Source organism: Phocoena sinus, chromosome 10 (genome assembly GCF_008692025.1).
Source record: "Phocoena sinus isolate mPhoSin1 chromosome 10, mPhoSin1.pri, whole genome shotgun sequence".
NCBI classification, from domain to species: Eukaryota; Metazoa; Chordata; class Mammalia; order Artiodactyla; family Phocoenidae; genus Phocoena; species Phocoena sinus.
Window position 1 is genome coordinate 37,693,209 of NC_045772.1, and position 27,656 is coordinate 37,720,864.

At 33.6% G+C, this 27,656-nt stretch overlaps 1 protein-coding gene across 10 annotated transcripts in view; it reads left to right on the plus strand.

The window, feature by feature from the left end:
• The window catches only part of PPFIA2 (PTPRF interacting protein alpha 2), a 473,113-nt gene that overhangs the window by 142,967 nt on the left and 302,490 nt on the right, over positions 1-27,656 (plus strand). The gene's annotated exons all lie outside the window — the stretch shown is intronic.

Consider the following 27,656-nt stretch of genomic DNA (forward strand, 5'->3'; position numbering starts at 1 on the left):
AAGTATTAAAGGGGATGTAAGATATAGATAATGTGCATGTCAGTTTAATCTGTTTTTTTTTATATGGAGATGAGATGGCGTTAGGATTCTCTGTGAATTCAAGCAAAATAATTGTGAACCCTTAATTTTCACAAGGATTCTTAAATCTGCTACAGTATCATCTTTTGAGAGTTTATGAGTTATTCTCCTGAAGTTGTTATTTATGGATATAATATGGTGAAAATTACAGAGTTACTTCCCTGATATATCACAGAAAGGGTAGAATTAAAAGACATTTTAGGGAACTTTGCAAACTGTGTTCTCTGGGCTTAGAAAAATGTTTTGTATTTCATATACATAGCTTAACATAACTCCTGTTATTTAATTTTGTTATGTGTGCAATATACAATCAATAATACAGTAGCTTAAGTACCAGGTTTAGTATGCTTTTCAATTTGAGATAAAGTAGAAACTCATTAAGATGGAAGATTTTGTGTTATCAAAAAGTCAAAATGATTTACAATATAAATGTAAATGTGAGTTACAAAGCTGTTACCTACTAAATGTATTCCAACTGCCTGTGAATAAATCAGTCATCAGTCTAGAAAATGGTTGTCTAAAGTAAATCATATTCTACTTCATTTTTATCCTCAAATTGCATTTTTCAGTACTAAGGATTACTTTGCAATTCAGTCATATCATCATTAGATTAAAAGGAAAAATGAAACTCTTCTCTTTGTATATTTTACACTATGGGAATATAAACAGCCTAACATTTAATTATTTTAGCTATATAGTTATAATGCACTGAAAAAATAAGTGTAAAGACCTAGAGAATTAATATAGTAGAGGCAGCATGAATTCTTTTGAAAGGGGGCTCTGAATAAATGCACATCTGATTGATTAAAGTCTCTTGCCTTTGCAAACTATAGCAGTAGCTATAATTACTCTCTCCCCCCCCTTCTTATACTTCTGTTCTTAATTCTGTCGCCTCTCCTGCCTTACACTGATGTCTACTGGTAGCGCAAGTCTGTGCTGTTACAGAATATATTTACTTCCCAGTGGCGATCAGCTTATTGTGGCAGTGACTCAGAATGCAATTGCCCCGGGGCTGCTCTACAGAATTATTACTTTTTTCTTCTCCATACACTGAGATATAAACACTCCTTACAATATATCCCATAGCTGCCTTTTAGGGGCAGCTTTTGACATTGGGTATTCTGCTTCAGTCTCTTAAAGTTTAAGGGTCAGTGAATTCCATGGCTCAGTCATGACACAGGCTTTTTACAATTCTTTCAGTAGATCTTGCTGACACATTTCCTGGCAGGTGATTTTCTTTGAAAACACACTAGAATGATTTTTAACCACTTATTTTTGTGTTGATGTTATAACAATTCATGTAAAAACACTAGGATTTCAGATAAAATAGAAGTGTTGGCAAATATGAACTCTGTTCTCCTACATTTTTAAAATCACAAAATGGTATTTGATCCTGACATTCATGATAACAGGAAATGTGTGTTTAACTTTTTGTTGCTATTGTTTGTTTTTGCTTTTGGTGGAAAAGAAGGAAGAAAGAAGGATGGTTTTTAAAGCATGAATATAAAGGTTTATAAAAGTTGACTCTTTGCTTTTATTTTCAAAGGACTGAATTAAACAGAATTATTTTTCTTATATATATATTAACCTATTTAATGCGGTATACTTTCTTTGGTTGAAATACTGTCATGAGAAATGAGATGCTGTAAAAGTAACAAACCGTTTGTCAAAAAATGTATCTTGTGGAAATGATTAGTTAAATTTTCAAAAGTGGTTCTCATTATAGAATGGCATAAATGCATTTCTGAAATGATTCTGCATCAAGGAATTGAGATTTTAATGCTTACTTTCTTAAATTATTCTTGCACAAGAGTTAACATATGCAAAAACATTTAAGATAGCTTAGCATGAATGATACTGAGTTTCAGTTCCATCTTCTCATCAAATGTTTAAACTAGCTTGTCATTTTTGCTGAAATTGTACAATATTAAATTTTAAAAGTAAGATATAGAATGTATTTGACCTGAAGGGTTCAGAGGTAAAAAGACAACAAATAAGAAGCTGAAGGATATTCTAATTACAAGCCTTTCTTTTTCATTGTATTTTAATTTAGCCAAATACATTCATACTTCTACACACACATGCAAATACTATTTTGTATAGACTAACACTTGATTTAAATTAATTTCCTTATAAATGAGACCTCACTTCAATATTCCGTGAAGATAATTGTGTCTGCATGTTTCTATTCAGAGGTTCTTAGACCCTGGGTGATGCCAACACCCAATTTGCACTATATATTTTGTGCATAACTTATCACCCAAAATCAAACTTTAGAGTATAGTTGCCGAGAATGATTTTTGATTGATGAAAATTAAAATTAATTATAATATTTGTGTGTATTAGAACTGTCAATTTATGGGGCTCAAATATATACAAATGGGAAACCTACCTTCAAACAAAATTATGTTTTTTATATATATATATATATATATATATGTGAATGCAGTAAAAATTCTTTTAAATTTTATGTCTATAAAAATGATGTCCCACAGCTCGGTGCTTTGTGACCACCTAGAGGGGTGGGATAGGGAGGGTGGGAGGGAGGGAGACGCAAGAGGGAAGAGATATGGAGATATATGTATATGTATAACTGATTCACTTTGTTATAAAGCAGAAACTAACACACCATTGTAAAGCAATTATACTCCAATAAAGAGGTTAAAAAAAAAATGATGTCCCAACATCATTTCACATTTAGCTCTATTTTTGCAAGCAAAACCATTTAATAATGCTTTACTAAACTTCTAGATTAGCTAATCATGACTTAATGTGTTAATTCTCCCAGAGGTATTGATGAGCAACACGCTACCCCCTCATTTCCTAGAGATTAAGTATCTTCACCTAGACATTTTCAAAGTCTGCCCAGTCCTAAGATTTCATGGGAGTTTGTCAGTAGTTGCTAGGGACAGTAGGGAAGAGGAATACATTCTTTTCAGGTTCTTAATGTTTTCTTATTCTACATTTACCTATTTTATTCATTGGAGCTTTATGCAAGCTTTCATGAACTACAACAATAACAAACAGTATACTGCTATCAAAAACAAAGCAAAAGTGGTTTGTAAACCACTTCCTCAAACCAAAGGAATATATTTCTGATGAGAGCAGTTTTGATCTATTGAATCCACAGAGCAATTATTTCTGCTTAGAATACATTTCTTTGCCATTTCATCCTAGTATTAATAACATTAACTGCCAAGAACGTGTGTAAAAGTCTGACTGTTGCCCCCTGGTATCCACTGAAGACAAGAGAAAGACACTTTGTCACAAAATATGGAAACACATTAATCTGCCATTTCCATGTTTAAAATACTTTATGGGGGCTTCCCTGGTGGCGCAGTGATTGAGAGTCCGCCTGCCGATGCAGGGGACACGGGTTCGTGCCCCGGTCTGGGAAGATCCCACATGCCGCGGAGCAGCTGGGCCCGTGAGCCATGGCCGCTGAGCCTGCGTGTCCGGAGCCTGTGCTCCGCAACGGGAGAGGCCACAGGAGTGAGAGGCCCGCATACCGCAAAAAATAAATAAATAAAATAAAATACTTTGTGTATCCCCTGTCCTTAAAGGATAAAATTCACTTCTTTAGCTTGTCATATAAAAGCTCTTCCTGGTCTGGAGCTCATGCAACTTACTACTTTATTTACCTGCTTTCCCAGAAATTTGTCTGTATGCCTCTGTTCTTCGCCTCTTCACTGAACCTGCCCATTGGAAAATTGTTTTTGCTTAAAGACTCATCTCAAATGCCACCTACCCCGTGAAGCCTTCACTCATTCACCTGATTCATGCATGATGTATTAAGATGTATTAAGTATATTTCCTTTTATCATTTGCCTGTTTATACCACTACTGAAGCAGTTATTATGCTTTTTTTTATTGGAGTGTAGTTGATTTATAATGTTGTGTTAGTTTTAGGTGTACAGCAAAGTGAATCAGTTATACATACACATATATCCACTCTTTTGTTTTTTAGATTCTTTTCCCTTATAAGCGATTATAGAGTATTGAGTAGAGTTCCCTGTGCTATACAGCAGGTTCTTATTAGTTGTCTATTTTATATATAGTGTATATATGTCAGTCCCAATCTCCCAAGTTATCCCTCCCTTATTATGCTTTGTTTTAATCCCCGAGAGCATTTTATTAATCTGTGTCCCTAGCAAATGGATACTGCAAATATCTCTGTATAATAAGCAGAGACATATATTTGGAAGGTGATTAAAATATGAAAATTCAACACAATAAACAACAACTTATTTTTGTGTTAACTATATAAGCAGTTGGTGAGACATATATTATTAGAGAAATATCTAAAGATATATAAAGGTAAATGTGTTTAATACTAAGCCTTTGTGTACCAGTGTTGGGTTCTTCAAAATAGATAACAGTTACATTAGTGATCTCAGAAAAGCTTTAATTTTATTGTTTTTAAAATAGATTTCTGTTACAGCTAGACAAAACCTTTTTGAGGTTTTTTTTCTTTATACCTCTTTACCATTCCTTATTAATTGGGGCATTTCATATTTTATCAAGAGAACTTTAAAATTGATTAATATATAATTTTTCATTTAGCAGATAGTATTACTTGAAATATATAGAAGACTAATAGGCAAGTTGGAACTCTCAATTGCATGAAGAATTTCACTCAAATTCTTAATAATTAGGATGGGGCACCATATCTTTGTGATCATATGAGGTTGAGGTAATTCTGACTTTTCAGGAAAGAAAAAAAACAGATTTTTTAATATTCTATCATTTTTTTCTCCCTGGGAATATACCATTATTTTTCTATTATTTGGAGCATATTATAACTTCTTACCGTTGATATATATATTTTTTAAAGCTGTGGTTTTCTTTTTTTGAAGATGTTGGGGGTAGGAGTTTATTAATTAATTTATTTTTGCTGTGTTGGGTCTTCATTTCTGTGCGAGTGCTTTCTCTAGTTGTGGCAAGCGGGGGCCACTCTTCATCGCAGTGCACGGGCCTCTCACTATCGCGGCCTCTCTTGTTGCGGATCACGCGGCTCCAGACGCGCAGGCTCAGTAGTTGTGGCTCACGGGCCTAGTTGCTCTGCGGCATGTGGGATCCTCCCAGACCAGGGCTTGAACCCGTGTCCCCTGCATTAGTAGGCAGAGTCTCAACCACTGCGCCACCAGGGAAGCCCCACTGTTGATATTTTTTAAACGCACTGGAAATATCTATCAGAATGCTTGGAACATAAAAAAAAAAGAAGAATGAAAGCAAAGTAGCCTAATAGAGATAAGAAAGACAGACCCTTTGGCTCCAAGGTTACAGAGTAATATAAGCAGACTTCCCCAGCTTAGTGAGAGAACTGAGGCTTTTCTCTGTTGCCCAACTGTATGCAGCCATGATTATGATTATGATTGGTGAGCTAACACAAGAGGTATTTCAAGCAAGCTGACTGACATGTTTAAAGGTACATATTGGTGTCTGGGAAAGGCAGAGTTTTGTATAACTGGAACGTAAGCTGGAGAAGGAAATGGCTAAAAGTCAATGTGCAAACTCCAGAATATAAAAATAGGTTTGAATGTCAAGTCCAGATCCTCAGGAACTTGTATTTAGGATTCAAGGATTTTCAGCAAAGAATGACAAGCTTCGATTTACTGTTTAGTTAGAATATTGGATTGTGCCTTGGCGGGTTGATAGGACAGGGAAAACTATTCAGTAGCTTTCCAAAAATATCTAGATGAATTGTCATGATTTCCCTGCTTTACAGATGAAAAAAACTGATGCTCAAAAAAGGCACTTAAGTAGTTGTTAATAATGCAGGGTATACGTAACGTAGTTTCTGTCTGAATCTGGGGTTATGGAACCCAGAATTCCACAGTCTTTTCTGTATAGTCTTCTGCTGAAATTGTATTCAGTATTCAAAAGTATTCCAAGCTATATAATTTCTAATCCTGTTGACCTATTAATTCAGAAACTTATAGAAATTTAACTCTACTTCTTCAAAACATTGTACTACAGCCTCATTGGGTTTTTAAACTTGAGGTTCTTATTCAGTTACATCTCCTCATTTAATCCTTATTAACACAGTTTTCTTCTAGTTGGAAATATGTTTTTATAGTAGTCAAATTGCTAATCAAATTGTGCTGAAAGGCAAAAAGGGAAATAGAGGGGGAAAACCTTCCCTGAACACGCACTTTTATTAATATAAGAATGCTCTGTATATCAGTGAGACCAACTGTAGAAAACAATGAGTAGCTCCTGAGCTCCCCATAGGAAATCGTATGTCTTCCATCTGCAGAAGTTTGTGCTTAATAGAATTTGGCTAGGCAATATATTCTAAGAGGACAGGCACTGTGTACTTTTTTTTCATTGTTAAATCACTAGCACCAAGCAGTGTCCAACACACAGCCTTGATTTAGTAAGTAGGTGTTGAATTGAATTACAAATTGAAAAGGAGTATGTATTCTGATCTAGAATGACCTCTCCATAGGAATACATAAATGGTTGTAAGATACCCAGCATAGCATCCACAAATATATTTCACTTATACCTAGCTAACATAGCTTTATATTTCAAGTATTGTCTGCAGGGAAAGGAAATTGGAAGTAAGGAAGTTAATTAGGAGGCTCTTAAGATAAAGCTTTTAATGCACGGAGCACAGTGCCTGGTGGTTAGTAAGAGCTCAATGAGCAGCAATCACAACAGCAGCGACCAAAAGTGGGGTCTGCAAAACGTACTAGAGAAGGCAAGGGTATGAGCATAAAGGACAAAGGAAAAGTCATTAAGAGATAGATTCAAAGGAGTCCATTAACTTACTGAATATAGGAGACGAGAGAAAAAGGCAAGATTACCTCTAGTGAGGGAGAGAGAAATATGGAGGAGGAGCAGCTTTGCAAAACAATATATTGAGTTTGGGTTTGGACAGATTGAGTAGACAGTTGGAAATAACGGGTTTGGCTCTGAGGAGGCAGGTCTGCCTGAATAGTAGATGTAAATGTGGGAGGCATCTGCTTACAGAGTAGGGAAAACTATGGAAGTGGATGAAATGACCTTGGCAAAGAATGAGGAGAATGGGGGTGGGAGTGGGGCTGGGTGTGAAATCCTTGGACCCGCTGACTTACCCAGAATTATTATCACTTGGAGTGTGTGTGCTTGGTTTATTTTGCAAACACAGTTTGGAAGCTTTTTCCTAATCACCTCTCCTTGAATATCACCTCTGAACCTAATTCAGTTTAGGTGCTCCTGCCTCTTTGTGTGTGTCTTTGCTTTATTTTGTAAATGTGTTTTGGTAGCTAGCATTTCCTTTTAACCCCCTCCTTAAATATTGTCCCCGAACTTTAATTCAAGTTAAATCCTCCTGTCCTTAACACCTTCACAAAGTAACTTGATGTATGTCTATTGTATTATTTATTACACCATATTTAATTTTTTACTTATCTCTCTTCACCACTAGTCTGTGAACTCCTGAAAAGCATAAAATTTATTTTACTTAACTACTCATATTTGTTTATTGACACCTAGACTAACGCTTGTCGTATAGACAGAATCTGTTTTTTGAATGAATGAATTCATGTGTAAATTGAAGGCTAGCTAAAATTAATCCTCTTATATTAATTTCTGAAATCATTTGACACACCTTGTTGAATATCCCCATTATGCCAGACTTTAATGATGGTGAGCAAAATACCAGTTTTCTGTGCTCAAAAGTCTTAGTTGCCTCTTGGAATATTATCCAACAGTCATAATAGCACATTGTTTGGTTCTCTGCAAATACTTTGACTTTAAAGGTTCATATAGATATTACTGTTATAATTTATGTAATTCCAATTAAATAATTCTAATTCCAAATCTATTTTTAATTCTGGTTCACAGTTAACTTTTCCACTGTTGGTTCCTTCTTTTATATTTTCAAAATATTTTACAAATAATAAGAATTATTCTCAAAAAATAAAATTGCATGATAGTTTGGAGCATGCCTTTTGAAATTAAACACACCGTTCAAAACTAGTTTCCACCGTTCACTAGAGTCTGCCTATAAGCACGTGAAATTATTTCTTTCTTTTCACTTTCCTTGACTGTCTATTGGAAAACAGTAGAGCACGTCATGAGGTTATCATGATGCTAAATGGATTATTTATAGAATAATATATAAAGTATTTACTTCCAATAAAGATGGCATTCAATCAAGATTAGCTAGTGTTGTTTTGATGATTAATGTACTTTCTAAATAATAGCATAATTTATTCCACAAATGATCTTTTTTCCTTTTGCTTATTTTAAATTTAGGAAAAAATTAATGCTAAGAAAACATATTCACCACTTTAAGTACTTTAAGTGCTTCATATATATGCTAAGGGATCTTATTAAAATATATTTATTAATTTTTCAAGATCTTAATTTTATATTAAATATTTTTGTGCTTATAGAATATAAGCTTTCAGAGAATTGATTTAAGTATCCCTTTGAAAGTATACTTGGATTCCTTTTATAAATACATTTTTGCTATTTTTCAATTGTATTTGGTAAAGTCTTTTGATGTTTATCTTGTATCTTCGTTATGAATTTTATTATCATCTCAAGTTTTACACAGATACAGATGCAAATTTAAAATGACCAGTTTGTGAAATTGGCTAACTTAGGATATAATTCAAAATATCTACAGATTAAAAGAGAGTGGCTCACTTTGTATGCTGGGTGCTCCACACAATATGTAAAGATTTAGAGTAATTACTAAATTTATTTAGAGCCAACCAGATTTGATGCTATTATTGGCAGCAGAAATGTCAAAGAATTACTGAGTATGTTAACAATGCTAAGGAGTGTATAACATTTTTAAACAACATCACAAAATTATTCTCTAAGTTATATCACAAAACAGAAGTTGGCAAAGTTACACGGACAACTGAGCAATGTCATTAGGAAGAAATAAACATAATCTAGTTTTTACAGCTTAAATATTCTCAATTTTAATTATGTTGGTGAAAAAATACAGAAGATACACAAAAAAAGACATACTTATTTGTTGTTTTCTATCAAATAAAATCAATGCAAAAGCAACAGTTGTGAACTACAATGTAATGTTATACTGTTTCATAGCATACTGTTTCCTTTTATTTTGTATTTTTGTTTTTCTCATTAAGCACATCATTAATCTTCTTTCTCAAATAATCCATCTTTGAAATTACAGTAGGCCTACGAGATGCTAAAAAAAAAGCATTCTTTGAACTCCTAAAACAAAAAAGCTATTATAAAATATTATAAACTCACTATATTTGAAAAGTTATACTTAATCATTGTTAAAGTATATCATGTGTTGTAATGTTTTGTTTAGATGTTAAAATATTTAATGCATAAAAAATCAAATATTTTAACAATAATATAAGGCAGTTCAAATATTTGCATACACATTTCTTTCATTCAAGAAACACTCAGAGAAATTGCTTTAGATATGGTCGACATTTTCAAGGAGCAAATGTTACAATACATAATAAGTAAAAATAAATATTAGAACAGAGAATCATGCAAAATACAGTGATGTGCTAAAAGAATCGGTTAATTTCAAGTGTGTCTTTGAGAAAGACTTCAAGTAAGAACATTACTTTTAAAAAATAGTAAAGAATTTCAAAATAACTATATCACAGAAATATAAGTGAAAAAAAATTTTTTGGCCATCGTATACCAGCCATGTTCTATGACTGACCAAGGGGCCATGATCTGTGGGAATATCCTAGACAGACCTCTGCCACTGCAGGGCTTTCCCCAGATATTCAGTGTCCTGTATCTTCTTGCAGTTCCGAAACATAGTATAGACACCAGACCTCTGTGTCTTTACTTAATGCTTTCTCTGTGTCCGTGTTGTGTCATGTACATGTAGAGACACTCATTCAATACAACCTTATGTCTCTGACTTCAGATTATACTACAAAGCTAAGTAATCAAGACAATATGGCACTGGCACAAAAACAGAAATATAGATCAATGGAACAGGATAGAAAGCCCAGAGATGAACCCATGCACCTATGGTCAACTAATCTATGACAAAGGAGGCAAGGATATACAATGGAGAAAAGACAGTCTCTTCAATAAGTGGTGCTGGGAAAACTAGACAGCTACATGTAAAAGAATCAAATTAGAACAATCCCTAACACCATACACAAAAATAAACTCAAAATGGATTAAAGACCTAAATGTAAGATCAGACACTGTAAAACTCTTAGAGGAAAACATAGACAGAACACTCATGGACATAAATCACAGCAAGATTTTTTTTGACCCATCTCCTAGAGAAATGGAAATAAAAACAAAAATAAACATAAGGGACCTAATGAAACTTCAAAGCTTTTGCACAGCAAAGGAAACTATAAACAAGATGAAAAGACAACCCTCAGAATGGGAGAAACTATTTGTAAACAAATCAAAGGACAAAGAATTAATCTCCAAAATATATAAACAGCTCATGCAGCTCAATATCAAAAAAACAAACAACCCAATCAAAAAATGGGCAGAAGACCTAAATAGACATCTCTCCAAAGAAGACATACAGATGGCCAAGAGGCACTTGAAAAGCTGCTCAACATCACTACTTATTAGAGAAATGCAAATCAGAACTACAATGAGGTATCACCTCACACCAGTTAGAATGGGCCTCATCAGAAAATCTACAAACAACAAATGCTGGAGAGGGTGTGGAGAAGAGGGAACCCTCTTGCACTGCTGGTGGGAATGTAAATTGATACAGCCACTATGGAGAACAGTATGGAGTTTCCTTAAAAAACTAAAAATAGAATTACCATATGATCCAGCATTCCCACTACTGGGCATATACCCAGAGAAAACCATAATTCAAAAAGACACACTCACCCCAATGTTCATTGCAGCACTATTTACAATAGCCAGGTCATGGCATCAGCCTAAACGCCCATCGACAGATGAATGGATAAAGAAGATGTGGTACATATATACAATGGAATATTACTCAGCCATAAAAAGGGATTAAATTGGGTCATTTGTAGAGACGTGGATGGACCTAGAGGCTGTCATACAGAGTGAAGTAAGTCAGAAAGAGAAAAACAAATATTGTATATTAACGCATATATGTGGAATCTAGAAAAATGGTACAGATGAACCGCTTTGCAGGGCAGAAATTGTGACACAGATATAGAGAACAAATGTATGGATGCCAAGGGGGGAAAGTGGGGTGGGGTGGGGGTGGTGGTGTGATGAATTGGGAGATTGGGATTGACATATATACACTAATATGTATAAAATAGATATAACTAATAAGAACTTGCTGTATAAAGAAAAATAATAAAATAAAATAAAAATACAACCTTATGATGATGGTGATCATGAAGAGGAAATACTTCTTCTTCTAAGAGGCTTTCATGGATAGAATCGTTCCTGAACTAGCATGGTATTCTGAAAAGAGCAATGACTGATTTGTTTTACTAAATCTTAAACATTCAACATTTATTCTTTTTTAAAGCAAAAAACCATTTTGCATAGCAAGAAATAAGCTATATATTTTCTTTGACCCTGAACATACATATTGATAGAGGGTAGAGAAAGCTAGGGAAATCAAGAAGGGTGAGGCTAAAGGAAGAGCTGCAACATTGGCCTTGGAAAGAAGAATGCTTCGCTTTCCAAGAAGTAAAACATAAAAGGTGAAAATGGATCAAAGGATAGAGGCTGTGTCTGGGATAATAGACATCAAGCGGCAATGAGAGTGGAGCCAAGAATGGAAGCATAGTTTTGGATCAGTCTTAAAAAGTGAGTTTCTGTGTTAATCGCCCTAAATGGAAATTGGAATGGGAATAAATATTGGTAAATGTGGCAAAAAAAAAAATCAAGTAAACAAAGAATCAAAGTGCTAACGAGATTAAGTTTAAACTGTCTGGACATGGGTCAGTCTTCAGTCTAATATTGCATAGGAAGTAACATTTTTGATTGAAATTATATTTCACTTTTTTTAAAAGAGGGGGAAAAAAGCTCACTGAAAAATTACGCTTTACTCAATGCTTCTATAATATGATGTTGTAGACATAAGTTCCAAGAAAGTGTATTTTATTTAACAGTGATTCCCAGAACATGCATGGCACATAGTAAGCTCTCCAAAAATATATGTAGAATGAATAGATGTTCTTTAATAATATAAATTTAAAGATTTTTTAACCTCATGAAATATTATAACTGAAATAAAGTTAATATAGTTTACACTATTAGGTAATTATCAAAGTTATTTAAATATTTTGCCTATATGTAATATTAAAGATTAAATGGCAATATACAACATGTATTTAGGGAAATATGAGTAAATAAAACATTGTAAGTAATGATAAGAGTACAGTCATAACTTATTATAAGCTAAACAAAAGTTAGTGGAGTTTGTGCCTTTGTGGGGAAAGCTCAACATACAGTCATATATATAGCATGCCACAGGCTAGATTATCTAGAAAATTGCCCTTACTCTTCACATTACATTAATATAATTTCATTTAATATAGCCTGTTATGGTACCACATTTTAAGATAAATCTTTAATATGGGATGCTGTCTACATAATTTATTAAATGAAAAATAGATCTTTGAAGAAAAGATGGAAAAAATTGTGGACATTACGTAGCCCAGGGAAAGGAATATGGAAGAAAGACATAATCTCTTTCACTCAAAAGAAATGTTCTTTTGATTTGATACACTGTAATTGTTCAACATATGTGGTGAGAAAACTGCAGGAATACATGAGTCTGAATAAAAATAAAAGAGGTTTCAGCTGGATATAGAAAATGAGTTTATGACTATTGGGGTGATAAAACATGAAAGTGGGTAGTTGTCAGTGATAGCTCAATGAAACCTTTATATTGGGGATTTTCAAGAGGAGGCAGAGTACAAAAGGCAAGGTGCAGGTGAGATAGATTTGAGTCTCATATCTGCAACTTAAAACATGTGCATATGCAAAAATTATTAAACTTCACTAAGATTCAATTTCTTCACTTTTAAGTAATGAGAATAATACATTTCTCAGGGTTGATGTGAGAAAATGTACTTGAAAGCATTTTGTACATTTAAAAACAGTTCAGTTAACGCTCTTTTACTAGCAACAGAAACTGATTATGGTATGTTAGTCAAAAGAAAAATGTATTTGAATGATATGGGAAACACTTTTATTGACTCATACAGTAAACTGTGTGCCTGGTTCTATTCTATGCATTGGATAATTAGTGAGTAAGTGAAAAATGAGGCTTTTATTCTGGTGGGACAAAACAGGTAATAAATAGGATAATGTATAGCAATGAGCAAGTGAACCATGAAGCTTATATTCTAATTGGATGAAACTGATAGTAAAATAAATAGAACAATGTATAGTATGTTAGATGGTGATAAATGCTAAGGAGAAATATAGAGCATAGACAGTGGATAGGGAGCATCGAAGTGCACAGCTTAAACTTTGGGCAGTGGAGGCTTTGTGGAGAAGAGGACATGTGAGTAAAGACCTGGAGAAATCAGAACAGCTTTGGATCTCAGTACTAGAATGAACTGAAGGGTGTACTCTTCACAGTGCTACCACCAGATAGGTTAACTCTGCCTACATTCCTTCCATTCAAGATTTAAATTCAAGAGAGAGAAGTCTGGTTGGTCCAACCTGGACTTCACTTAATCATAAACATGCCATCATCTACTTGCCTTCTGCCTGGCTTGCTCAACCTCTGTCCCAACACTTTTCCATTTACTATAATGAGGTACACTACAGACAGAATACAGTGCTCAAACAGATTTTAGCCTTTCTTTAAGAAAAGAAAGTATCCATTACATGTCTATATTCCTCACTCCTCCTAGAACTTCCTTTCCCCATTTTCTACTTGTTTGCCCCCAACTCACTCATTCTTTCAAACCGTTTACAATATGTGTCTTTTGTGGATATGTCAGTTCCCAGTTAAGTTCACTACCCTCCTTGTTGAGATCCCATAAAATGTTGTGCTTACCTCTATCGTAATAATTAACACCAATCTACTTTAAGTAGGCATATCTGTTTCCCCATTATACTGTGAGTTCCTTAAAGACACAGTATATATTTGTTAGCTGAACGAATTATGAGTGCTCAATAAATGTCTGGGTGTATAAAGGACACATGTCATTTTCCCACAAAGTCACAAGGTGCCTTTTATACCAAGCTTTACATTGAGACTATGTCAATTAAACTTGACATTGTGACTACAAAATATGAATTATCCAACAGAAGATAGTCATCCTGCCTCTGTGTGTGTGTGCGCATGCACGCATGTGTGCATTATTGTTGATGTTGTTTTCTTTGTTTATTTGGTGGAGAGGAGATGTAATTAACAAAATTTTTGTAAAAATTTTGAAAGAAAAAAATTTAAAACATTCCTAAATTTTAAATAAATATATTCATTCTTATTTAATGTTCACTAAATGGTATCAGGATCTATGCACTTCATGGGAACTCCATATAGCACTTAGATGTTCCATTTCAATCTGTTTGATGCTCTACATTACCATGCTGTACATCAGCTTCAATTTTCTTTCCCTATCTAATATCTTCCGAAAGCTATCAGGTTTGAATATTAAATCTTCATTAATCTATAGTGCTATATAGTATAGCAGTTTGAAGGCAGACAGACCTGAGTATCTCTGCCACCTACTGAGCATAATCTCTCTAAGTTCATTTTCTTCATCTGTAAATGAAGTAGATAGAAATATTGCCCTCAAAGGATTGTCATTAAGGTCAAGTGAGATGTTTACCGTGGGGCTCAACATATACGAATGTAAAACAAAAGTACTTAAAGCATAATTTTTATTAATATTATTATTAAAGTATCAAATATTTGAATGGAATACTTTGTTTCTCAAGACTATAATTACTTCCTACTAACTATCAATGGAAATTCTCTCTGGGAATTGATATTGGGCTTTCAGATTTTACATTATTGACTATAGTTTATTTTATCCTTCCTCTCTCATGGATCAGAATAAAAGATTCTTAGAACGGTTATATGGATTGTCAAACTTTAGAATACATAATTATCCAGAAATGTAAGCTACCATATACCACCCCCAGAGATGATTCAGAAAATCTGGTAAGGGCCAAGGAACCTTCATTTTTAAACAGAATTCCAAGTGTTGTCTATGCGGAAATGTCACAAATGGGGAAACAGTGGACAGGAGATGGAGTTCTTTTACCACTATAAAAGGTACTTTCTATTTGAAGGATAACTGGTGGGTAGAAGGTTAAATATCCACAAGGCCTTCTTTTAGTTATAAATAGTTATTCTGTTTTAGAAAGACATGATTTTGATTTGTTGTGATGAATTCATTTAGTTATATCTTTCATGGGCCAATTTTTAACTCCAATTGATGTGTGAATTATGAGAATTCCAAACCATTTCTTTGCATTAAAATAAGCTAATTAAATCAAGGACCAGCCCTCAGTAATGATGACCTTTAACTTATCCCTCCTTTAGAGGATGTGTTTTTCAGGGAATTTCCAAATTCAGATTTAATATATTGCTGTGTCAAGAATGATACTCATCTGTTGTTAATTAATTTATCTGTCACCCAGAAATTATGTAAAATGAAATAAAACCTTTAAATTATCTACTATAGTAAATGTGACCAGTTCTGTTTTAAAAATTCTGATTTTTAAATTAAATTAGAGGCTGATTAAAGTAATAAGTGTTCATTAGAAAAGTGGTATTATGTGGTTGCTATTCCTGGACTACATAATTCTTAAATAACAAGAATAAGCCCTCTTGTGTGTTTGATAATTATCTTTATGCCTTCAGCTGAATTTCAATAATAAGGCCTATGAAGTGTCACTTTGCTTTCATAAAATATCTGCCCTTATGTCAAGATGTATTTGCAAGTTCAAAATCACAACAAGTTCATAGGAAAATTATAATGTTGAAACAGTCATGAAGAAAGCACTAGTTTATTATTGGTTATAAGTTCATTAATAGCTGTCTCAAGATTTTTTTGAATTTAGCTTCAATGAGAGGATAGCAATCTTATTCTAATCTTACAAAATAAATATCATCATTAGATATATTTTAAGAAAAAATGCTTTTAAAATACTTGAATTATTAGTGTTTATTAATGCCTCGGTCTCCTGCCCTTTGTGCTATTTTTAAAAAGTACAACAGTCACTATGCAGACATTTTTTTAACATCCAGCAGGATCATCCTTAGAACAGACAATATTTTCTGAGTCTTCGTGGCATGGTTGAAGGATTGTAAGATTAGAAATCAGATCAACAGATATCCGGCCAGTTACCACCTGTGTGAGTTTGGGCAAGTTATTTAACTTTTCAGTTTCAGTTCTCTCACTATAAAATGAACACAATAAAACCTATCTCACAGGAATTTTATGAAGATTAAAAATGGGTAAACTACCAAGTACAGAGTAAGCTTTTAATATTAAAAATAATGATAATAATAATAATATTAATGATACATGATTTGGTTTCTAACTTCCAGGGTAACCACCAATGGTTCTCACCTCCTGAAGTTCATGCCTTTGTGTAGACCTCTCCTTCATTAAATTAGAACTGCCCCCGTGTGAATAACAAAATATGGTGTAAGTGGACGTGCATGCCTTCTGAAATGCCCCAGAAGCCCTATAGAGATGCCCATATGAAACAGAACTGAGGCCCCCAGCCAATAGCCAGCACTAACTTGTCAGTCATGCAAGTGAAATACTTTGGAAATGGATCCTCTGGTAGTATAGTCAAGGCTTTACATGAGTGCTGCCCAAATCAATCTCTAACTGCAACCTTCTGAGAAGTTCCAAGGTAGAACTACCCAATTGAGCCATCCCCTAATTTCTGACTCACAATAATAATGAGATAATAAATAATCACTGTTATTTCAAGCCATTGAATTTTGGGATTTGATATAGCAATAGATAATTAACATGACTGTCAAGGCAACCTTGTCATCTCTAAACAAGTTCATGGTAACCTAGGCTGTCCATTTATATTACATTACCCCTCATATAGCTTTCCTAGCCAAACCAACTTGCTCTTTTGCCATCTGATTTATCTTTGCTCCCCACTTTACCTCCCTGCTTTTACTTCATAAGTTCTTCGATCTTCGAGCATCAATATCCTTCACATGAAAACTATTTCATGGGCCTTTCTTCCTGAAAGTCCTTTCTAAGATGTTTACAAAATAAACGTATAAGTTGCTTTATCAGCAGGCAACGTCACTTCTCTTTGGATTCTTTTGGCAGCTCATCTGGTTTAACATTATTTTATGGTGGTTACATAAACATATATGTGCTCTCTGGTACTTGCCAAAGGCTTTTTCTTGGTAAGAAAGACACATGATTGAAGGTCACGTCTACTTGCTACGATTGTGCACAGTACAGGAGTTTTTCAGGCAGGGGATAACCAGTCCAAAGAGAATATTTGGAAGAAAAAATAAAATAAGAAACCCCTCATAGGATTTTTTAAGTGGAATATTTTACTGTAATTTAATTTTCTTATAAGCAGAATAATGTTAATTTTAGTAATCTGGATAGTTAAAATAATTATTTTATGAAAGATACACAAATGTTCATTTTCCTTGAATAAAATACCATTTTGCTTTGAAAGACTTTGAACCCCTATTAAGTAAATATACAGATTAGAGTAGCTTGGTTAGTAATGTATTTTATTATCTTAACAAAATTCAGCATAACATTGATTCTAATATTTGAAGGTGATAAAGTTTATGTGAAATTTTAGTATCTTCAGTTGTACTTTAAAACTGTTCCTGTCAGCTCTGGGTTTGTCAACAAATAAATGATTGATCTAAAAGTATTTGAAATTGTTTTGGATAAATTTCCAAACCCCTTTCCTCAAAAAATAAATGGTCACAGGATATTTTCAGAGTATGTATATATCAGATGAAAACATAAGCAGTTAAATTGACTTATTTTAACATGTGTTTTCATTGAAATATTTCCTAAAATATGAGATTTTATTATCTAAGCATTTTCAAAATCTTTGCTTTAGCTCAGCAAAAAGTGCTTCAAGCAGCTCTTATAAAATATGTATATATATATATATATATATATATATTCTGATAATATTTATATGATCTTGACAGGAGAGATTTATTTACTGTGTGTCTCTGATAATAGTAAAAGCTTATATAAGCTCATAAAAGTAAACCTATTATAATTAATAAACAAAACAAAAACATTAATCATATACCAGGCTCAAGAAAAATAGTAATATAGAGAAACTGGACCTTATCTAAGGAGTTAGCAAAGGCTATTATGTTACATAAAATTAGCTAGGATTCAGTTGAATTGAATATTTTAAAATTCTCAAAATAGAATTGACTACAACAAGAGAGAAGTTCTTTTCTGTACTACATAAAAGAATACTGAATACGAGTAGTCCATGTCCAGCTGTGTTGGAGGCTGGTATAGCCATGTGGATTGTGCTTTAGCCAGGAATTCTCTTCACTCTTCCCCTCTTCCCTAACACTTATTCATTCTTCAAACCTCAGATCTAAAGTCATTTTCTCAGGCAAACTATGGTAGATACTGATACTTGCCTCCAAATATCTATTATTTTATTCTTCTCTATTAAAAGTTACTCAGTTCTTAATTAGGCACATTTAATATGGCTATATCATCCTTCCTTACAGCTAGGTATGGCTATATGACTAAGTTTTCACCCACTAATGTAGTAGGACTAGTTGTGTAATACTTCTAGGAAGCTCTTGAAAAGAGATGAAAGGCACCATTCCCTACTTTATTCCTTATTGATAGTTGGAATGCAAAGCTGATTGTTGGAACTCAGGAAGGCATCTTTGATGATGAGGTAGAAGCACATTCCAAATTGGCAGAAACAAAAGAGAAGGAATATGGGCCTCTGTTAAATTGGAACTTCCCTAAATAGCCTTGGACCACATACATCTATCAGTCTTTTATATGAGACAGCAGTAAACTTCTCTCTTCTGTCACTTTTATTTTGTGATTTTTATATCAACTGAACCTTATCCTAATATAACAGCTATTGCTAATCCATTAGATAACTTCAAGTTCCTCTGTTTTACAGGTTTATAAGCACCATACTCTTTTCTAGTTATCTCATTATATAATTATATATATATATGGATTTTTTAAATGAAAACTCCAGACAGCAGAGCCCATGTATGTTTTTGCTCACTTTTTTTCACTGAAGCCTGTCTTGATGCTGACCACAAAGTCAATATTTTCATAAATATCTGTTCTATAAGGAATGCTCATAAGGTCAATATGTATGAGCTGAGATTGATAAGCTTAAGTGGAACTTTAAATTTCTCATAAAGCACAGAGGCCTCTGTTTGTACTGGTTGTCTGTCCAGCAGTAGTAGTGGATTTAAGACTATCTCTTTGTCATAAGACTTAGCCGGTGAGAAAAGTACTGTGAGAAATACTCTCTGTTTTGGTGGGATGATGAAATCCACTGTCTTCATCACTCTGATGAAATTCAGTTTCCAGGTTTCTTAATTACATTTATCTTTACTTTCAGGAACTATTTCCATTATGGAGATGGGGGTATTGAAAAATAGTTATTAAGCATTTGTTCACAAGTCTACAGTAAGATAGAAATTTAACAATCTTAAGGTGATTTTAAAATCTCACAAATATTGCATCTTTAAACTTAGAGGATATTCTTCACCCTCTTACATGCTTTGAAAAAAATTTGTATATATATATATATATATATATATATATATATGATTTTTTGCTTCATTATGAGAATTCTGCCAGTTTTCAGAACCAAAAAACCCCACAATCTTGTTTCAGTTTATTTAGCATTCAAATTAGTTTTGGTACAATTCCATGAAAGCAGGAGAGAATATCAAAAGAATTTGGGTTGCATGTCATCTTACCTCAGGAACACAAAGCCTTACCGAGCAATTAAACTTGGCAAATGTAAGAGCAGCGAGAAGCACAAGAGAATCAATTAAATTGTTTAATTGATCCTTGTTTAATCAATTAAATTGTTTCCATAAATGGACATGAATGTTAGCCTTCTCAGGGGAGTGGAGGGTTTTTTCCCCAAGAAAAACAGAAAGTCTATAGAGGCACCATGGTAACTACAGGTAGAAAAGCATTCGTATGTATTTTGCTCATGGGAACTGGAAAGTCAAAGGCTATTCTAAGGATCATATTACTAAATAGGTAATTGTTGGGTTGTGCAAATTGTTACCATTGCATTCATTTAGTCTTAATAAAAGAATGTGAACATTTATGCTTGGAAAGCTGAGCGCAGTGGCATAGAAATAAGAATCATCTTCCTCTAATTCTGACCATTTTTTATTTAATGGAATTTCTCTAAGGTTTTTTTTTTTAATACAAGAAATTTTAAGATTCTGATGGGCCTTCTGAAACATCAAGAAAAGAGTCAATAATGGTTCATGAAGTTTTAGTCTTAGATATATTCTAATTGCTTAAAAAAAGATAATCAATTGCTATTAAATAGAATTTTATATTATCTAGAATCCTCCATTAATTCCCTGATTAAAACAAAAATATATTAACAAGCAATACATCAACAGATGGTAAGGCGTGACATGCAACCTGCTGGTGGTACAGAAGTAGATGATAAAAGAGGAAATGTGAAAGTTATTTTTCCTGGGTGTCTACAGAAAATGGATATGCAGCCCATGATAACTGTTTTTGTATTGAGATATTAGAAAATTTAACATTAAAAGTGCAATTGAATACCATCTGTATAGTTGTAAGCCAGAATCATGATCACTGATCAGACATATTAAGTAAAGCTCTAATGAGAGGGTGAAAGTCAGAGGTACAATTCCTACTGAGAATGTTTCCAGACTAGAACAGTGTACAGATTGGATTTATTTTTTCTTTCAGTTGAGATATTAGAGTGCTTTTAAGTTAGAAAGAAATATTGATCGCTCTAGGAACTTGGGGTCAACTAAAGCTTCTTTAACAGCAGTAGATATTTCAAAAATAATTTAATACATTTAAGGACTGTAATTAATTTCTATTCTACAGGAGCATTGTAATTAACAGTTTTGAAGCTTCTAGCAACAGTGATTGAAACTGTGCTGCTCTTTTTGTGTTCCTTAAGGGGTTTATAAATTCTTAGCTGGGAAAGTGAAGAAAGACTTGTGATTGTGGTTATCAGACCAAACCCAGGATCAGAATCACGAGGTGAAAGCTCTGAAATTAGAGGCAGAGTGGAATGTGGGGATTCAAGTTCACCAGAAAGAACCTAGAAGTAGAGACAGCTTGTGAAACCTAGGTATTGACTCTGCTGTTTCCCCTTTGAGGATGCAGTCTTGCTAAAGCCAAGTGTGGGTCAAGAATCACAAGAATGGGTGTCTGTAAACATTTTTTAAACGGACATGCATAGATTGTTGGCATTCCAAAATGATGACATAAGGTCTAAGTGTAGAACATTATGTTGTTATTAGAAAGAAATTGGCTATTTTCTCACTACTACAGAGAATATGATAGCAGTTGTGTAGCCACCCTTTAGGGAGTCAAATGATAAGGAAGAGACAAGCCAAGATATGCTACTGCTTTGGCTGGTACCCCTTCTTTTCTTAAGGTCTATGACTGTCACCATTTAATTGGGAACTTATAGCACATGAATACATCTGTGCGGTTTCTTCCCACCAATATGCGACAAAATCTGATAATCTGAAGATACTCATATTTGACATTTGGAGCATGATATTTAATTAAACTTAATTTAATTAATCAAACTTCTTATTGCCTTCTTATGATATCAACCAAGCTATATTAGTTCCTATTATGTATTTTATAAGTACTTTTGAGTTTAAGTTATGAATTTTTATTAATTTTCTTTAAGCATTTTCTTTACATATGATATGTTAATAACTCACCCTTATTACTAAACAACAAAAAAGGCTTTTCTAGAAAAAGAACTTTATTAAGCACTGACCTTTTTTACATGATTATAATTAGAATTATAAGAAAATCCTTATTTTATTCTGTTTTATAAATAAACAGTAAAACTGACTTTTATAATACAGTTTGATGAATTTTAACACATATATAGATTCATGTAACCACCACCACAATTCAGGTACAGAACTGTTCCATTACCCCAAAAACTTCCCTCCTGCTATCACTATGCCATCACACTCTCCCTCTATCTCTATCCCCTGGAAATTTGATCTCTTCTCCATCATTATAGTTCTACTTTTATCTTTCAAGGATGTCATATAAATGGAATCATATATAATTTAACCTCTTGAGACTAGCTACTTTCACTCAACCTAATACATTTAGAGATTCATCCAAGCAGTTGTATGTATTAATAACATGCATGTTTTTAAAAGCTTCTTATACATAGTTCTGGAGGTAATTTTTGTTCCAAATGCCTATATCTTTTTCCTAGTAAATATGCCATCGACCAAATTACAATTTTAATATCTCTTACTAGAAACAGCAAGCCTTAAACTACCAGGCCAAAACAATTTTTATTTAATCTCTATTCACAATAATAGTGTGGGAAAAGGCAAGATTTTATTTTTAAAATTTGTTAGAGGCTTTATCATAAAAGCATTTTAAAATTACATGTTTAAAAATGTTCTTTTATTGGCAATCCTTTCAACCATTTTTATCCCCAAGTATCAGAATAGAGACATATACTTTGTGTTTAATGGGAAGAGTTGGATTTTAACAAATGTAGTTTATATTAATGATCAATTAATTTTTATTTTCTAAATATCTGAAAAGTAGCAATTTGGAGGAATGGCAAAAAAAGTTTAAAAAATCAACATGTAAAGCAGTGCTTTCCAACCAGAGAAGATTTTGTTCCTCCAGGGGACATAAGACAATGTTTATAGACATTTTGCGGGGTTTTCTTTTTGGGGGGGTGAGGGGACAATATCCTAGCATCTAGTGGATATAAGCTGGAATATTGTTAAACATTCTACAATGCAGGGGGCTGTCCCTCGCAACAAATAACTATCTAAAATGTCACTAGTGCCAAGATAAAGAAACCTTGAATAGGGTGTTGTATTCCACAAATGTTAGCAATTAATTTGCATCAACATTTTCTAATTTATATACAAAGACTATATTATTTATTATCATTATGCCAACTTCAAGCATCCAAGTTTTGATACTTGTATTTCAACTTTTTGTTATGAAAAATTTCAAACTACAGTGAAACTGAAAGAATAGTACAATGAAGATTTGAATCACCGTATCTTGATACACAACTGTTAATGTTTTCCAATATTTGGTTATATTATGTCTATTTTTTCTTTTTTCTGAACAATCTCAAAGTAAGTTGTGTAGATCATTGCAATTCATCATGAACTCCTAAGAGTAAAATATTCTCTTCTATAACTACAATCACGTCACATGTAAGAATACTAACAATAATACCCCAGTATATATCATCTAATGCACACCTCATATTCCAGTTTTTCCAATTGTTCCAGAAATATGTTTTATGACTTTATTTTTCTTTTGAAGAGGATCAAATCAAGGATCACACATTGTATTTGTTTTTTGTCTCTTTCGTCTCTTTTATTCTAGAATAGTTACCCAACATTTTTAGCATTCAAGGATCCGTGGTCCTTGACTATCATATTTTCCTTTGGGAGTTGTGAAACAGTAACTTTATCATCCTATTATCCCTTCTATTTATTAGCTGGGATACTACTGTAAAGAAGAGCATTGTCTTATTAGCTTTGGATGAGCTGTAGTTCCACCTAAAATAGCAGAGCAACTCTGAATTACCAATAGAGTAAAGAACTGATGCTATAGAAACTTTATTATTTTGTGTGTGTTGCGTGCATAGAGATTTTATAGGTGAAAATTCTCACATTAAAATAGCACAAGAATCATTTTAGACACAGTACAATCAATACAGCAGTTGTTACACAGTACTGACAACTTTGAATTGTCTCACAAAATTTGGATATATGATTTACAAATACCTTTTTCATTCAGTAAGTTTCCTGCTCATTTTGATTATGGTTTTCTTTGTTGTGCAGAATCTTTTTAGTTTGATATAGTCCCATTTGTTTATTTTTGCATTTGTTTTCCTTTGGAGTCAGATCCACAAAAACATCACTAAATCCAATGTCAGTGAGGGTACTATCTATGTCTTCTTCTAAGAAGTTTATCACTTAGGTCTTACATTCAAGTCTTTAATTCATTTTTGAGTTAATTTTTGTGTGTGGTGCAACATAGTGGTCTAGTTTCATTCTTTTGCGTGTGGCTGTCTAGTTTTCCCAACACCATTTATTGAAGAGACTATCCTTTTTCCATTGTATGTTCTTTGCTCCTTTGTCATAAATTAATTGTCCATATAAGTATGCATTTATTTGGGGGCCTTCAATTCTGTTCCATTGATCTGTGTGTCTGTTTTTTGTGCCAGTACCATATTGTTTTGACTACTGTAGCTTTGTAGTATAGTTTGAAATCAAGGCGTGTGATACCTCTAGCTCTGTTTTTCTTTCTCAGAATTGTTTAGGATATTTGAGATCTTTTGTGGTCTCGAATTCAAATTTCAGAAATTTGTTCTAGTTCTGTGAAGTATGCCATTGGAATCTTTATTGCATTGAATCTGTAGATTGCCTGGGTTTTAACAATATTAATTCTTCCAATCCATGAACATAGAATATTTCTCCTTTATTTGTGTCTTCTTCCATTTCTTTTATCAGCATCTTGTAGTTTTCAATATATAGGTCTTTTCAGCTCCTTGTTTAAATTTATTCCTAGATATTTTTTTGAGGTGATTGAAAATGGTATTGTTTTCTTAATTTGTCTTTATGATAGTTTGTCATTAAAGTATTATATAAAAGCTACAGATTTTTGTATTTTGATGCTGTATCCTGTGACTTTACTGAACCCATTTATTGGTTCTAATTTTTTTTGGTGGACTCTTTACGGTTCTCTCTATATTGTATCTTGTCATCTGCAAATAGTGACAATTTTACTTCTTTCTTTCCAATCTGGATGCCTTTTATTTCTTTTTCTTGCCCAATTGTTGTGGCTAGGACTTTCAATACTATGTTGAATAAAAGTGGAGAGAGTGGGCATCCTTGTCTTGTTCCTGATCTTAGTGGGAAGCTTTCAGCTTTTGACCATTGAGTATAATGTTAGCTATGAGTTTACAATATATGGCCTTTATTATGTTGGGATGCATTTCTTCTATACCCCCTTTATTGAGAGGGTTTTTTATCATAAATTCATGTTTAATTTTGACAAATGCTTCCTCTGCATCTGTTGAGATGATCATATGATTTTTATCCTACATTTTGTTAATGAATCTTTCAGTGTGGCAAATTAGTGTATCCCCTTATCCCCTTCTCTCTCTCTCAAACACACACACACACACACACAAATCTTATTGTGAATTCATGCATTTTTATATTTTCAGTACATTAAGATCAATTAATCAATTGTAAACATTTGTTTTTATGCTCAAGTTATCCCAGATTTAGTCAGTGGGAGCTCCTTCAAGCTGACCCTTGTGTCCTTTGACACGCCTCTGTTAGTCTTTGAATGCTTATTTATTTTCTGTGACAGAAAAGTTGTATTTCAGGCTCACCTTCCTTTCCCTTCTCCAGACATAAAATCAGTCAGTTATCCAAAGGGTCTTGGTTTCTTTTAATGGTAAAATGTCTTTAGAATCCAGAATCTGAGCACAAGAAGAGCTCATTACTAATTTTTAGTAATTGAACACAACTCCAGATTGTCATATGATCTATTTAGATTGTACTCAGGAAAGCAAATAGCTCAAGATGCATTCAAATTGAGAAAGTAACTGCATTTATTCTTCTATTCATTAAATATTTGAGTATGTGCTATGTGGTAGTCACTGTTCTTGAGGATACAAGTTGTATTCCCAAGATAGTCACTGTCACTGAAGCTACAAAGAAAGTTTACTGTTGTGATGGTGCTTACACTCTGTGGAAGGGAGATTGAAAATAATAAATAAGCAAATAAATATTTAGTATGTTATATGATGATAAGTGATGTGGGGGAAAACAAAGCAGGACAAGGTAAGGGGCAGAGTAAAGGAGACAGAGTAAAGGTGTGGTGGCTATTTTATAAAGGAGTCTAAGTCGGGGGGGGGCTTGCTGAAATTGTGACTTTTGAGCAGAGACCTGAAGGAGCTGAGCGTGTGAACCAAGCAGGTTATAGGCTGGGGGGAATGGTAGGGCTGGGAGGAAGGCTAGTACTTAAACTGAAGGAGCAGCAAATATAAATCTGAAGTGGAAGATAACTTGATGTGTCCTAAGAAAGCAAGGGGACCAGTGTGGCTGGAGCCAGAGTGATCAGATACGGTCAGGCAGAGCTGCATATCTGGCATGTTCTGAGGGATACCCTAAAGCAGTTCTCTCTTTAGCTTCCCTAGGTACCAATTTTCATAATCTAGTATTAAATTTACCAGTTTGGCTTATTAACAGGATTAGGGAATATTTTACATGGAAGGCCACCTCTACATATGAAATTGGAAAGAACACATTGGCTTTCTCTTCTATTAAGTTCTTAATTCCTATAACGTATCAAGAAATATTGTTTCTCATAACATATCAAGAAATATTGTTTCTCATCATCTTGGACAAAAATATTCTAGGCCCATAAAAGGAAAGAGAAACAGTTACAGTATTCTGTATATAATTTTGGAATAAGTGAATGAAAAGATTATTGAATGGATTTAATTATCATAAGATTATAAAATAGAAGGAACCAGGGTTGTTGTTTTTTTTTCTCCTACCAACATTTAGAGTACACACCATGTGCTCTGTCCTAAGCAGTTTACTCACATATTAGCTAGTTTAACTTTATAATAATTCAGTGTGGTAGTACTGCCATTATCCCATTTTCAAATGAATAACTTGCTCAGGGTCACACAACTAGTAAGTGGCAGAGCCCAGATCTCAGCCCAAGCAGTCTGCTCCCAAGTCCTTGAACCAATATTATAGAGTTCCTCTAAGTATCAACATGCTGCCACGTTGGTAGTAGAAAGGTAAAACAGAGAGAGGGAGAGTTGGTAGTATATACAGATATTTTTTTCTCCTAATATTCTGCCTTTATGTCTCTATTAAGTTGTTAGACATTTTTTTTCCTTTATTTTTCTCTATCTCCAATGCCCAGTTCAGTGCTCAGAATATAGTTCAGAAACGTTAATAGCAGTAACTAATCACTACATGGAACTCCAAATCTGGATGATATGGAAGAATATTCTACAGCTGTATTCCCAAGGAATTTTCAACCCTAAAATCATCCTCAATGTAGTCACATTCTAATTAGGTTCTGCAAATGTTGATGCCATAACTGGTTGGCGTAATCATAGCATAGCAAAATGGAAAAAAAAAATCCTCTATGAAAAAAAGATTAAACGAGTTAGTTCTCTGTTGATTACAGGCAATGTTTTAGAAGAATTCTTTTACTAGAAGATGCAATTTAAAATAGGCCATGTAGGGCTTCCCTGGTGGCACAGTGGTTAAGAATCCCCCTGCCAATACAGCGGACACGGGTTTGAGTCCTGGTCTGGGAAGATCCCACATGCCATGGAGCAACTAAGCCCATGCACCACAACTACTGAGCCTGTGCTCTAGAGCCCACAAGCCACAACTACTGAAGCCCACACGCCTA